Here is a 16,079-nt window from a genome sequence, read left to right as displayed (position 1 = left end):
TGATAGAGTGGAATACATATTAATAATAATTAATATCATAAAAGGCACTTTTAATTATTTAAAAAAAAAAACACCAATTAATGATTTTTCGTAGATCTTACACACTAATAAATTTCACAAAACAAGCTTTAATGAACATAAAAAAAAATAAATTTTATTTGTGCAAAAAAAATAATTTTTCAAAATAAATTAAATTAAGGTCGGGATGTGCAAAATATGAACTAAATAAAAATAACGTTAATCGAATATTCTTTATCTTTCGAGAACGCAGTTTACATTAATTATACTCTCGAATATTACATATAGATTAATAGATTTTTGTAACGTGCTGAAGAAGGAGGACAAGTAAGTTCGAAACATGTCCATGTAAATTGCGTTTTTATGAGATAAAGACTATTCGATTAACGTTATTTACATTTGGTTCATCTACATCTTGCTCTTCTCGATCTTGATTTAATTTGTAAAACTTATTAATACCACTAGACTTTTCCCTTAATCAATATATATGTCCTTACACGCACTGTTAAAAATGTCACGAAATTCAATGTATTTTTAAGTTACGTATTAAATTTAATGTATCAATAAATGAAAATCATGTGCATGAAATTTGTGCACTTTTTACAACATTAAATTTACATTACGCGTACATTAAATGTTTTTTTTAAATTTACATTAAATGTATATTACATGTTTTTTAATGTACCTTGAAATCTACTTCCGTTATTTTACATTAAATTCTGCTACCGATTTTTAACAGTGCGTAATACGAGGTGCAATCTTTACATGTTAAAGAAAAAACGAGGATTTTGTGAGATACGTGTAGGATGGTGAGATACCATGATATCTCGTAAAATTTGTGTCAAATTCTAAGGCCGATATTCATAGTCGATTTTTATTTCAAAATTGTCTTAAGTAACGTCTTAAGATGCTAATACGGCTCTCTGATTGGTTGATGGCATCTTAAGATAATACTTAAGATGATCTTAAATATAGGAATCGACTATGAATACCGGCCTAAGAGCAATCGTTCAAATTTTTTTTTTACCGTTTACTTAGAAATTAATATTTACCATTATAGGACTAGTCATTAATGTTTTTATAAAAGTTGAATTTTAATTTTGCAGACATCAGCGATTTTTACAGGTGTATACTTTATATATAATTTTGAGAAGTATGTGAAATATTAATTTTTTTTTTTTAATTTAGTCCAGTTTGAATGCCTTGAATGTGGCTTTTAAATGTAATTGAGTTTAATGTGAGCCGTAAATATGTGTATAAATTTGACATATTTTATATTATGTAATGAAAGGGGTTGTGAGATAACCGTGAACCATTTGCATTACGAACATAAGGCTGCCCTTGCGATTTTACAACAATTACATTATTTCATAGTTGGATGTTGCATAATGCTTACACTAACAATAAAGAAATTATTTAAAAAAAAAATAATGTATAAAATAAGATATAAAATATTTCTAAAATATTTGCTATTTAATTTATAAAATATTATAATTTATAAAATATTTAGTCTATATTTTAATAACATGTTGCTTAAAGATTTTTATAAATATTAATTTTGTATTTACGACAAATAATGTATAAAGATTGTCTATATTTTAATACTATGATGATTGTTGCACTTGTTTAGTAGACCAGACGCAAGTCTAAAAAACGTAGACCAGACGCAAGTCTAAAAAACGTAGACCAGACGCAAGTCTAAAAAACATTTGAAAAACGTCTTTAAGACAAATTTAGACCCGGGGGCATGATCTGACATTGAAAAGAGTAGTTATAACACATTTTCCTTAGTAATTAGATTAGACTTAGGCGGTTTAAATATTATGAAATAAAAATCCAGTTATATATATGTACCTATACATTCATTCTCCGCGTGCGACACGAGATTGTTCACGAACATCAAATCTTAGCTTACTGCAGTAACAGAGTTTCTTTTTTTGTTTTAAGCTTTATCAAGTTATTTCTAATACTTTCTTTTAGCGCTAACCGTAAAAATGGCAAGGGAAAGTGAATAAAAGATCAATAAAAGTGAAAAATGTTAAAATAAGCGTTTTTAATAATACTTTTGCATCAGTTATATCTTTCGGTGTAGAGGTCTACTGGAAACGACTTATAGAATGTCAAAGCAAATGGCATTGAACAATGTAATTAAAAATAAAATTAAGTTTCAAGGGTCCCAACGATTCTTGGGCCCGGAGCCGCAGCACCCTCTGCCATCCCCTCCCCTTGCTACTGCGTCTTTAGTACATCCATGGTAATCGATTTTGTCCTTCGGAAAATTTTCCAAACTGAGAAGTCGCTATCTTTCTACATACATACGGTTCATGATTAACGTAACGACCAATAAGCTCTAGTCGTTACGTTAATCATGAACTACGAGTATGTAGATAGATGGTGACTTCTCAGTTTGGAAAATTTTCCGAGAGACAGAATCAATTACCGTGAATGTACGTACATCTTTAACGCTATGCAACACGACAACACGACTACAGGCGAACGGTGCAATGATAGTAGTGATGGGTTATGTCAGCGGTCATCATGTTTCCTATGTTTCGCTCATATAAACATTAAAGCACTTGTTAATGTAAGAGGCAAGTGGGTGGTGAATTTAAGTCGATATACATATAGAGACTAAGGGGGAAAAGTACGAAAGTATTAATCGTAGTAGTTGAAGAAGCACTGGGTCTCATCGACCCATAACCATTTTTGGTCACGCAAAAAAAGGTGACTGCCAGTACTGAATTTATTCTAAGAAATTTTATGGATAGGAACAACAGCTCAGCAGATCTTTAATAATTCTTACACCCATTCACAAAAAAAAAAAAAAAACCAGGTACTACTTCTTTTTCGGTAATACCGACGGTGACACTGTCGTAATTCAGGATGATACCGAGGTTCTAAATACAAGTTTTGACATGTATTAAACAACAAGATAAAGATAACGATAAAATTCTCGCATAGCTCTATTATCTTTGATATATTATTAGGATTGGACTCGTGACAATATGCAAATTGGCTATGTCTCTCCATGAGGTACACCTTCGCATCTACATTCTGTGAAACTAATAAAGCTATTCTCGTCAAATAAACACGATATTTCATGTGCCGTATTACAAATTTTTTACAACTTTTACCAAAATAGATTCGTTTAAGTTGTTGGCAGTTTTGATACTTTGTTTTTTCTCAACTATTAGTCTCCGAATTGTTTGTACCTGTTTCAAGTTTTAAATTTCTATAAATTAGTACTAGGTGCTAATTTATTGATGCTATTAGTATTAGCATCACTATTAAATTAGTATTAATATTGATTTGATTTATTAAAGAAAGTAAAAATATTTTTAAAAATCTTTATCATAATAGTTAAATAAGTATTTTTATAATATTTATAATAAATTCGTAATGAATTCATAATACTTATATAAAATATTTATGAACTGTTCAATATAAAGACAACAAAAATATTTATAAATTATTTATGATACATATTTTTATATAATATTCAAATTATTATTATAAATATTTTATAAATATCGTATTATCTGGGATATATATACATACATATGTGTCGTTGACACAGATTTATTTTAGGAAAATATTTTTTGACTAGAAAAATAGCATTTGCCTTGATTCTTAGGAAAATGGGTAGCAATTTTATTTTATAAAGCGGAAATACGATATAGTGGAAAAGTTTGCGATCGTGTAAAGAAAGGAGAAATTCTCTATTGCTTGTACTTTGCAACCCGAATCAACGTCAAAGGCTAAAAGAAAAGAAATTGTGAAGGAAATTATAAAAATATAGGTAAAAGATAATTGTTCACAATGCATGCTTCGCTGAATACTATTTGCCTAATAGTGATTCAATCAAATAGCATTTGCCTAGAAAAAAATAGTATTTGACTAGAAAAATATCATTTAAACACAAAAATAAATGGGTAAAAGCCATTTGGTCAGGCAAATGGCATTTGTTTAATCAAAAATTATTTTTAAAAAATAGCTCTAGAACCATACTTTTATAATATATTTTCTATAATATACATTTCCATAAATATTTAAATGAAACAAAACATTTAATACTATATGTTGTATGGCGATTACTAAAAGCTACGAACATTGTATAAGGTAAACCCTACATTCAAAACCATACACATCGTCTCTATAAATGTTCTATAGTACATTTCCAGCAGTCATAAATTGCTGTTTGTTAAATTAAATTTTCTTGCAAGCATCGAAAACTTCATATGAGAATGGAGCAAAACTTTATATTATTTTACAATTTTTTTTTCTTGTGTCTTCTCAAATATAACGTAAATAAATGTAACAATAGATAACGAAATTAGGAAGAGTTCACGATGTTTATGAAAGCTAGTTTTATGGAAACATAAATTCTATTGACGTCGATTCTAAAAATTCTAAAATGATACTGCTAGTTTGTTAATGTAAGCTAGATTGTTAATGTAAAACTCACGAGAGCTTGTATTATTTAAATTTAATTAAACAAGCATTGTAAGAAATTGATTAATTATGTGATTTGATATATGCAAATGACAAACATGATGGCGATGATGCTGCTTTAAGACGTTTTAATGACTAGCTGAATAATGTAAATTCAGAAAAAGTCGAAGTAAAAATGTTTTAGTGATGATAAATGTCTATTTTACAGCAAATTAATCTTATTACTTTTTTTTGCTGATATCTTTATTATATAAAAGAAAAAAGATTATTATATCTGTTTATTTGTACACGTGGCACAGGGTAGGGTAATATGAAATACGCATCGGCGAGTTGAGGTCTGCTAATGTCTTGTAGTGGGAGAGAACGCTCCATTCTATGAGCTGGGCAGGTATAAAGGACTTGAGGTTGTCTCATACACGCTCAGTGTGTGTTTCGTTACTCGTCCCGCTTCGTGGGAAGTTGATTCACCGCGTGTCTTATCTCTGCCGAGAGAGGTGCGTTCATTCTACCCCGTTCAACCTGTTTTGTGACGTCTTTCTCGGGTGTCTGGTAAATTGAGGAAACAAGTCGTCGCGCCATGAGGCCCTTGGGTAAGCGAGAATCCAGATTCGGGATAGTAAACAAAATAGTAAACTACGATAAACGCCTCGAGAAACGTAGACTCTTCGAGTTTCGATTAATCGATTTCAGTGTAGCCGCATTTAGTAGAAGTCTGCCGACGTATAGATAAGACGATAAATGATGTTTTATTACGTGTATACGTCGGAACACGCCACACACATCGCCTATCATCGTGTCACAGACGAATGAGTAATCTTCTTCACCGCTTAATACATCGTTGATCATAATTGTTCGAATTCATCAAATGTGTTTCTTTTAGCAGAAAGGGATAAATCCCAATTCTGTGTACGAGCACCTCTCCGTTACGTGTGTCATCGCACGTATCGATCGTTATATTATGTTGTTGCGTTATGTAAATTTAACTTCAAATTAAGATTAATCCGGATTTTATCGTGTTTATCCTTCCCGGTGTTACACCATGTGTGCATATTTACACCAATTAAAAGAATAAAATGAAAGTATTATATTACGTTTGTTATTTCATATCATTAAATCTATCGCGCCAAAACCTGTCGCTTCTCTGTCTCTGGACCATATCGAACGTCTCGAAACTTAACCTAGGTCATGGATGGTTTGACCGCAATTCTTCGAGTAGCTTGTGTTTTTTTATGCGTTCCCGTATCGGTGCAGAGTGCGTTTACATCTATTGCAGTTGAAGCTCGAAAGAGATCGCACACTATTTTTCGAACTTTCAAACTTCCTCGCGTTTGCGCTTGCCCTCGCTCATCGAATTCGTCTTTACAGAAATGTACAAAATATATGACGGAATATGGTGCACCGGGAAAAATGGTGTTGCATTGACGGCATAGCCGACAATCTCTAAGTGAAAATAATTTCTTTAATTTAATAATATTAATGAAACAACACGTCGTGCTTTTGTTCTAGTTAGTTTTGTTTGTTTCGATGATTAAATTGTCGAATTGAAAGGATTATGTTCAGACTACCAGCTAATTAACATTTTTTTTTTTTTCCGTGTACATATATTCGATTAATAAATCGCAATCTCAAGTCTCTTAATACGGTTTTTTTTTTTATTTTCCGTTTTTGCAAAATACAAATTCGGATTTCAATTTAAATTTAGAAAGAGTAACATATATATGTTCATAATATGTGTCAGTTAAATTTATGCATACGAAGTTGTTATTTCATGCCGAGATCGCCGTCAACCGAAGTCAATTGGGCGCGTATATCATTGCACAGTTTATTTAAATATAATTTTGCCGTACACTTTCGAAAGTGCGATTTCCAAATGCAGCAGTGAAGAATGCGAAAGGAATTTTTTTACTGTGTACGACGGGGCACTTTGAGCACGACCGGAAACAGCATGATTTCTTTCGAAGACTCGTGACGACATTGGAAGAAAGTCGATTTGCACGCTCCTATCATTTGATAATCGCGATCGTTTTTCCAATCGCCCATACCAATTAGATAAGGATGTCTTTCCAGTCGCGTCTTAGCCACGCTCGGACGCGTTTCGGTAGTCCGTGTCCCGCTGACACACTTTGAGACGCGACCGGATGTTAGGCGTGCTATTGGCCGTTATTAAACACGAACTGTCGTGCAGCGTTCTATCGCGTCTCGCGGTGACGCATTCCCGACAGCGCGACACGCGGCGTGCGTAACGACGAGCGGGTTTATTCGAGCGAAATTTGGCCGCGTCTATGAATCGCGTTAGAATTAACGGATCCCGTTATCGGCGCGATACGCGCGTGCTGAAGTCGGTTATCAAAGAGCGTGAAGTAAAGTAAATAACATGCGACACGATGATAATTACTCGCGCTTCCTCAGCGTGCGCGAGACGCCGTGCAATAAAGCCGCAACACCTGTCCCAGCACCTAATACAGTTTTATAGAAGCCGTAGTTTCTCTCCATCGCGTTGTAACTGCCAGTAGCAATAATGCCCCGATGCTAAATGCTCTTTACATTCGGTCTTATCGCACTCGTCGCGTGTACGTATGCTCTTTTAACTCTGCTGTTCTCTTCGAATTTACTGTACGTACTGCATCACTTGGGTCAATATAAGAAAAGGAAATGTAAAAAGTAAAGCGATTAAATAAAAATATTTACGCGGAAGAAAGAGAGCTTACATTAACGAGCAAAGAGAGCTTACATTATCGAAAAAAAAAAAAAAAATGTCAGAGGAAAAAACTTTTAGGTAAAATATTAATAAGGAAATTAAATATACATGCTGGATTAAATAGATCCGAACGGAACATCTAGGCTACGTTCCGTTTCACGCATGATGCGCATGATGTATCATTTTGTTCTTGTTTAACATTTGAGGAATTACAAGGATAATATGCCGAACTGTGCGCAATGCGCAATTTGTTGCTGCAAGATTCTCGAGAGTTCGTCGTTCGTCGGTGCACGAATCTTCCACGCCGTCCTGAATTCATAAATCATCATTTGCGATTTGTCTCAATTCGACGGTAATTTATTTTGCGATACCTGTTCCTGGGACTTTATTATTGCATAGGTGTTCCTATTATGTGTATTACGAGCGCAATTGACCGCTCAGGCTGCGTTACGTCCACGGCAGCTTGCGATTATGTTAACACTAACAAAAGAGATTAAAAGAGAATGACAGTAGAATCGGTTAATTCATTTGATTCCGTTGGCTGGACACGATTGATAAACAACGAACGCGAATTTGTTTCGCCGGGGGAGGACTTCGAATGCGCCGTGAATTACGCGTGTGCGCACCGCGACGCCTGTCGTTTATCGGAGCCATCGGAGAAGGGCAGGAATGGCCGGAGAGAGTGATCGCGCCGAAAAGAAATGGGGCGAGTCTCGGTCGGCCGATCGGTTTCCCGGTCGCGGCTACAGTCGTGACCATGGCCACGATCACGCTCGCTACTCGTCCACGCTTCTCACATAACGGGTTTCCATCTAACGGATTGCCCGGACGCTCGGTTTCTCCCGGTTTCATCGCCTCGATGTCAGGACAGTGACCTAGAATTCCTCTTACATCCGCCTGCATTCTATCCGCGCAAGACGCCGTCTGTTCTTACGCGCTCTTGTCACGATTTCGTTATTCAAGAAGCCGGTTCCAATCGAATCATATCGTCCACCCGGCGCGAAAATCACGCGACGAGTGAATCGTAAATTCGAGATCGGTCCGAGCCTGCTGGAGAGGGTGGGGAGAGGCTGCCTGGAGTCGTAAATCGACGCTCTCGTCGAATTAATATATCTCAGCCGCATTCAATTGCACACAGCGTCGATTCTTTTTATTAGCAATGCAGATCCCCGTCTCATTGCGGATTCACCGATCGCCCACTTTCTTTTTCTTCTTTTGCCAGGTACCACGCGGCGTTAGTCTCCCTTCCCACTTGCGCACGTGCGTATGATAATATTTGCGTATTGTGACCTCTTCTTTCGCTTTTCTCTCTTTCCTTTACTGTTGAAACGTATTGAAAGTCGGGATAACGGCGAAACAGCCAGCCGTGAGAAAGAGAGACGCGGACCTACATTTCTTCATTGATGTAAAACCGGCGGGCATTGCTATAAAAATTTTAGCTTAGCGATTATCGCAAGCATGCCGCGACTACTAAAAAATAATCAACATTATTTGTCGCACAAAACGGGTTATTGGCACGGTTCATTTCAAGCGAAAGCTGCTTTTGGGTTGTAACACCGTTGGCCGACGGAATATCCCCGTAGACGAAACGGCCGAACGAACTTTGAATGAAAAAAAGGACATGTTTATCGCTCTCTGTTGATTATCCTGTTCCCTGTAACAACATGCATACGAAACAGGTGTACTGATATCGACGTTTGCGACACTTGCATGTCCCGAGAAACGAGAATTTTTAATACGCGATAAAAGAAAATAAAACACCCCTATTGCAGAAAGACGTCGAGGTCTTACTTTCTCCGATTAGATTTAAACTGAAATTTATTGCAAGAATTTCGAAAATTTTTATTTCGGTTCACACACAACAAAAACGAGTCAGCGAATCGGATTTATTTTTAATTTCACACAATTTAATTCTGCACAACAATATATTGCATTTGCGTCAAAAGCAGTTTTTATTTAAATTAACTCTTCGCGACAAACTTGACAGGCGATTTATTAGGTCACGTTAATTAAAAAAAAAGGTATGTAGATTGTAAGTGTTTCGGTAAATTTGGTAAATCTGCACAAAAATATGATGTGTTACATTGAAACCGATCTTTATTAATTATAGACTCTTCACGGGGAGCCTGAGTAGACGATTTGTTAGACAAGTCACTTTAATTAAAATGTGATGCATAAATGTAGATTCTATATGTTGAATAATTGTAAAATCGAATTAGTCGATCACGCGAAATGGACGCGAGTTGTCGCTTTTTTTTGTAACTTATTGAAATTAAGACAGCTTTGCCACTTGGTAGGTCCGCTCCCTCGATACGCACTGTATATGAAAGGGGTGCCACTTGCCCTACCGGTTGCTGAGGTATCCGTTTCCTTTTACGAACAGTTGCTACGAAAAAAAATAAACGTGAATTTACGTGACTCGTTTGCTGGAAAATTTATCACCAGACTCATGCACTTTTTGGTTGAGAAACCCCTGAGTTTGCGTTTCCGCATGCCATGTATAAAAATAACGATATAGAAAGGTAAAAATTGCAAGCGAGAAAAATGATTTTTCGTGATTTTCTATTCTGAGGGGAAAAAAGTCAAAAGATTAGAAATAAGTTTTACTTGTATGACATTTTATTCGATTTTTATTGATTAAAAGTGATTTGATCATAATGATGGAATAGACATTTCTGCGAAATGTATCTTATTTTTTATTTTTTATTTTTTTTTATTAACTTTTCACAAACATTACTGAATTCCACTGCTTAGTTAGATATACTGGGTCACTGAGGTGCGATTATGTTTTTCACAAGAATTTTGAACTACAAAAATCTGAACGAATTCTGATATACTTTTCCAATATTTAAGAATATAATTGTACAATTATATGAAACGTTTTCTTACTTCTTTGTATGTGATTGAATTTAAGGCGGAATCGACAAAATTCATTGTTGCAGTAAAAAATTTATAACTTTTTTTATATGCGCATATAAAAAAATTGTATCTTTAAATAATCCAAGGTTAATACTTACAAAAAAAATAGTTGCAATAATAATTTAAAAAAGTAGTTTATAGGATTAAAAATTGTATTTTATCATTGATATAAAAATATTATAATTTTGTTTAAAAAAAAATAAGAAAAACGGTAATAGAGAAGAAAATTATTTTTTGAAAAAACTCAGTACTTTATTTTAGAAGTTATTGTCAAATTATTTATATTTGTTATTTAAGACAAATAATTTAAAGAAAGAAATATATTTAAATTACGCTTAAATCTTTTAATCGCGTACTTAAAGTACAATCTCTTATTTTAAATATTGGTCTGTTCTAAATTTCTACATCTAGTATGACACAAGTAATCTTTTATTTACATTACATACTAAAAAAAACTAAGAATAGCAAAAAAATCATGATTGGCTTACTTTGACAAAAAATAAATTTTATCAGACACCCTAGTTCACTGAGACACAGTTCACGCTTGACTTTCACTTCTTGCTGTACGAAATATGACTGACGAAATTCAGCATATTTTAATCGATAAGTCCTCACTGTCAATCGTTCTTTTTATAGTCAATGCCTTTTGATTACCATACATTCCGATTATCATTTATCGAATAATTCAAAGTTGAAAAATTGCCTGGGTCTTTAAAACCTGTTAATGTCTCTGGAGAGATAATTGATTTATTTATTACGAATAAATTTTACTTTAAATAAAGATTTATGTATTTCAGTGAAGTAAATTTATATTCTACGAGCAAATTAAGTAGAAAGAAGGTGGTATTATGAATCGCGTAGGTATAATACTTATAGTCATTTCTGTTATTAGGTGAATTTTAGTACAGGCATAACAAGCATTATAATTACAAATTCTAGTAATTACAGAATTATTTGTTTAGTAGCCTGTTGTTACGTAGTGGTGCTAATATGTCAATGCACAATAACATTTGTCATATTTTTACTTTCAAAACATTTTCAAGATACATTTTAACATTTAATTACATATACTTCCTCAAACTTGAGTGTATTATCACATAAATTTATGTACACTTTTTTGTCAAATTGTGCAAAGTTAAATGATATGGAATTTTGTTCTTTGGTCCTTTATTTGTACCGGCATCTGAACAGGCCTAATACAGTCTGTTTTTCAAAGTTTTTATATTAAAGTAATTATCGAAAAGTTGATTATAGATTTACTGCTAATCTATAGTTCACATACATAAATTTTCAATATCACAGTTTTGATACGAAAGGCATATGTATACATACATTTGCACATATTCTGCAATATTTTCTCTTTATTTTGAATAAATATATAATCTTATAATAAAGCACTGTATTTCTTTCAATTAAAACCAATTTTTTTAATTTATTCTTGTGATGGGTCATACTACCGCTCTTGTTTCTCTTCAACTAATTATACGGCCGCTACATTTTTATAAATAATATTTAATACAATAAATATTATAATTTTAAATCTAGAATTTATTGAAGAACAGTTTGATTAATATAATCGTTAAGTTTTCAATTTAAAATATTGATTATTACCAAAGTTATTGTATAAAATGTAAATGGATGTCATAATACTACTTTCTTCTCTGCCTTTTTCTCATTCAGCGTAGAAAATCCGCTAGCTTGATTCGGGCTATTCTCGTAACGATTGATTTAATTCGTCAATTCTGTTATCGTATCTTCTCGAAGGTCACTTGACCTGCACATTGGATTATTGAAACGTTAGTGAAATATCGTTTAACTCCCAATTTTGTTTTTGAATCGCACCTGCGGTGCATCCACCGTACAGAGTGACAGATTAGAAAAAAAACCTGAAAATTCAATTTCTCAACTTGTGGTTAGAAAACTCAAATAAAATTGTTGAATCTAAAAATAAAAAATTATGTATAGGCACAGTTATTTTCTCTTTAAAATTTATTTTTTATTTGATATACCTATATGTATATATTTAGTTAATGATAAATTTAATAAAAATTAGTAACTGTAAAGTGTAATAAGAAAATGAGCAAAAATCAATATTGTGAAACCTTTTATTGTCCGTAGCAGAAATTTGCAGTAACGAAAGGTAATTAAATTATAATTTTTTTTAATCCAGCTTTATAATATATGTATCGCGTTTAAATTTCTCTTTTACATAATTGAAAAATCTGGCCATAAATTCAATTTATGTTAAAAATTCTTTGAAATTCCTTGAAATTGAGTACATAGCAATTAAAAATTGGAAACTTTAAAATAACATATTTCTTTTTTATTGATTTACATTCTCTTCAATTTTTTCATCGCTTTCTTATTTTTTGAATTATAAGCAATTTGCCTACTAATTATCCAGTAAGTTTAATTTCTTTATTCGATATTTTTCTCTCTCCCATATTTTTTATAGCAAAGAATCAGAACTTAAGATCATTTGTGTCTTTCGTAACTGCAGCTAGATCCTCTAGGACAAATTTATGCAGTTTCTGCTACAAGCATAGAAAAGCTTCGTGAAAGGTTTCTGCACTTTTCTCCATTTCCTCATTACTCCGCAGTTTATTTACAAATTTCTATGATATCGTTCATTACGTTTAACAATATAAATATCCAGCAGAAAATAAATTTTCGAACAGAAAATGATCATTGAAATTTTTTAATTTAGAATTAACCAATTTATTCGAGAAATTAATCTCTTTCCTAATGAGAAATTGAAAAATTAAATTTCGGTTTTTTTTCTTTCTACAATCCGTCTTACTGTGCGCCGCGGCACGGCGGCGTTCAAGCTGCGGCGGTTACGTAAATTCAAGTCGCATTGTGAACTCACGCACGCCAGTAAGTCGCCAGCAATTATCCGCACGTATCGCGACGTCGACCGCGGTCGAGGATCGGGAGGACTCGTCCCATTTTTTTTTTTTTTTTTTTTTTTTTTTTGACCGTGTATTCCTCACGATGATTCTCCTCCTCGTCTTCGAAGTCTCTCGTGGTTCGCCACACCGGCCGCACGCTTCCACCGTCCGCCCTCGCGAATCTCGAGCTCCGCGAGCCCTCGCCCTTCTCTCCACCGATGATGCGCGCGTTACGCGCGGGAGGGGAAGGAAAAAAAAATGCGGCTATATCGAGCGCCGGATGCAAACAGTAACGTTACACCGTAAGATAACATCGCGTCACGTCGCGTCACGTCGCGTCACGTCGATATTACGCGATGAGATAACGAAATATCTTGCTGCCCACCCATCCAAAGGTACGCTTCTCGCGACTCTCGCTCCATTCGTGGATTCCTCAAGGCCGACGATCCGATTTTGTCCGCGCGGCGCGCCCCTCCACCTCCCCGCCGCCCTTTTCGAAGCCTGCATAAAGCCCGAATACCCTGCTAACCCCTTTACGGTACGTTAGACCGCACCGCTCGCAAATCGGTTGGCAAGGCGCGTTTGTACGCCCTTTCGTGACGGACGATTATCGATCTCCTATCTGCTCTCTCTCTTATTACACCGCGCTTTAGAACGACCGCGTGTGCATCCGACGAGCATGGCAACTGTAAAACATGCGTACGCTGATAATTAAAGTTACTATTCGCAGCGGAATAACGATCTGATTTCCGTTATTCCGTATTTTTTAACGTAACATGGCGGAACGGACGGTAATAAGTAAATGAATTATAAGTGTAAAGCAAGATAATGTAACTTGGCAGCGTTGCGCAAGTGTCGCAAGATTGTTGCTATGCTAGATTAAACTCGAAGTGCACACGCGTCTTTTATTCCGTTTCTTACGTGCAGAAAAAATGTGTTTTCAATGTTTTCTTCGTGACGTCATTTTATCCTGTCGCAACGCGATGAGAGAAGGGGGTTGTATAAGAGTATGCTGATTAAACGTTCAAGTCAAAGATTTAAAAAATAAATGATTAATTAATTTTTTTTTCTTTTCTTTTAGCGAATGTAGTTGGATTGCACTAGTGAACACTGGTGCACATAAGAACCGCTATACACGTATTTAAACTAAGTATAAAGCCTATTGCACAACAGGAACAGAGAATAACAACAAGCAATTTTCAATTAATTGGAAGCTGCGAAAAATATCTGCGAACCAATAAGAAGTTGCGAAATCTATTATCTGTTAATTATTTCCTATTTCTGTTGCTTGTGCTTTTTACTGTGCAATAGGCTTAAGAGTAATATAACACATATCTTTATCTTTATGTCGATTTATGTGTGCGACAGCTTTAATGTGCACCAGTGTGCACTAGTGCGCTCCAGCAAAAATCGTTATTATTCCTGCATTTAATCGTTCTTATAATTGAAAAACACTCGTGCGTATGTGGCTGTCTATGTCCCCAATATCCATTAAATTACATGACGAAATTTTGCATAAAAATTATCATTTGCAATTATAGATATATTTACAAAAATCAGTGTCAAAGTATTGATCTTTTATAAAATATTGATAACTGTTTGCGCAATTTCTTTCAAAATAGTATTTCATGAAAACTAACGATACTTACGATATTTGGTGAATTACCTTAAAATGGTATATTTGCAAAATTAAATTTAGAAAAACAATTGTTTAATAATTGAAAAAATTTTTTAGTTGCTTTATATACAGGGTGTTCATTAATGGTTGTCCCCATGTTTTACCATAAGAGCACGCATTTGTTATTTCTAATACAATAATGTGTTAGAAATACATATCCGTCGGTAAATCATGCTCCTATAGTAAAAAGTGAGTACAACCATTAATGAACACCCTGTATAAAAAATTTAGAAATATAATTAATTTATACATATAAAGAATGATTTTGCTGAAGTATTTGAACATTTAACTGGATACAGATAAACATAATTTAATTTATTTCTTTAGACTATCAAAATTAATTATTACAGATGTTCAAGCATAATGAGCAATGCTGCAAAAAATTCTAGCGACCGGTTCGAGAATCCACATAATTATTTTAATGTCCTATAAAATTATTTTTACATCTGCATCAAGCTGAATTTTTAGATATAATACTTTAGCAAATCGTTCTTTCCGTTTATATATGTTTATAAAAATGCATAACTATTCTTAAATTACGCAATAAGAGAAGTAAAAATATGGCAACAAAAATATGCATTTAGCATGATCTTAATAAAAATACTTTAAATAAAAAATTAAACTGTTTTTAAAATAATTGTAAAATATTTATTGCCTCGAATTTAGATTTGTCTAATTTTTGACAAATATTATTCATAAATTTTATTTCGATAAAACTAGCATTGTGACATTATCATAACGCAATTATTGCAAAATTTTCGTCAATTTATGATGTCATTATTGTACTATATTTGCACAATGTGGCTATCGGAGATATTATTCCATACGTAATGATAAAATATGAGCATAACTGAAAAAACTGTGTGTAGATATTGTAATATTGCGTAAAATATTTATTTTCGTGATATTTTGTAATGTGGGTCGAAAAAGACATTGTGTGCAGAGATATCCAGATTAAACATAAAAAAAATTCAAAATAAAAAATGATATACACTAAGAACTTTTTGTTAATTTCTATATTGGATTTATTAATTAATTAAAATATTAATTTTACGGTATTATAATTTAATAATAACAAAATCTCGCGTTATTAATTTTATTATTCTATGCACACAGATATTATTAAAGTAAGACCATTAATTGCGATCGGCAAAAAAAGCAACTTTGTAATTTTTTAAGATTCTTTAATATGATATATTTATACACTTACTATATATAGATCAGAAGAAACTGAGGGTAAGAATCAATCATATTAAATTTATTATATTAAAAAATCTTACAACGAGTGTAAAATTGCTTTTTTCTGCTAAGCATAGAGAAAAGCAATGCTGATATCGTACAATATCTCGTAAAATATTTGTTTTCGGTTGTTGATAAAACCTGTCGCAACACGAGAAGAAAAGAGGGCGCAGAACTATGCCGA

At 33.4% G+C, this 16,079-nt stretch overlaps 1 protein-coding gene across 3 annotated transcripts in view; it reads left to right on the top strand.

Moving 5' to 3' along the window:
• LOC105200646 (putative fatty acyl-CoA reductase CG5065) overlaps positions 1-16,079 on the top strand; it is a 36,584-nt gene that overhangs the window by 9,703 nt on the left and 10,802 nt on the right. The window contains exon 1 of one of the 3 annotated variants that reach the window (XM_011168286.3): positions 4,817-5,060. The exons of 1 other annotated variant lie outside the window; for it this stretch is intronic. The gene's annotated coding sequence lies outside the window, so the exon portion shown is untranslated. Of the gene's footprint in view, positions 1-4,816; positions 5,061-13,254; positions 13,374-16,079 lie in introns of those variants that run through there. One more of the 3 variants, XM_039457922.1, reaches the window with a different exon arrangement.

Source organism: Solenopsis invicta, chromosome 15, assembly GCF_016802725.1.
Source record: "Solenopsis invicta isolate M01_SB chromosome 15, UNIL_Sinv_3.0, whole genome shotgun sequence".
In the NCBI taxonomy this organism is placed as follows: Eukaryota; Metazoa; Arthropoda; class Insecta; order Hymenoptera; family Formicidae; genus Solenopsis; species Solenopsis invicta.
The sequence above is the reverse complement of the archived record's forward strand: the minus strand, read 5'-3'. Positions and strand labels throughout refer to the sequence as shown.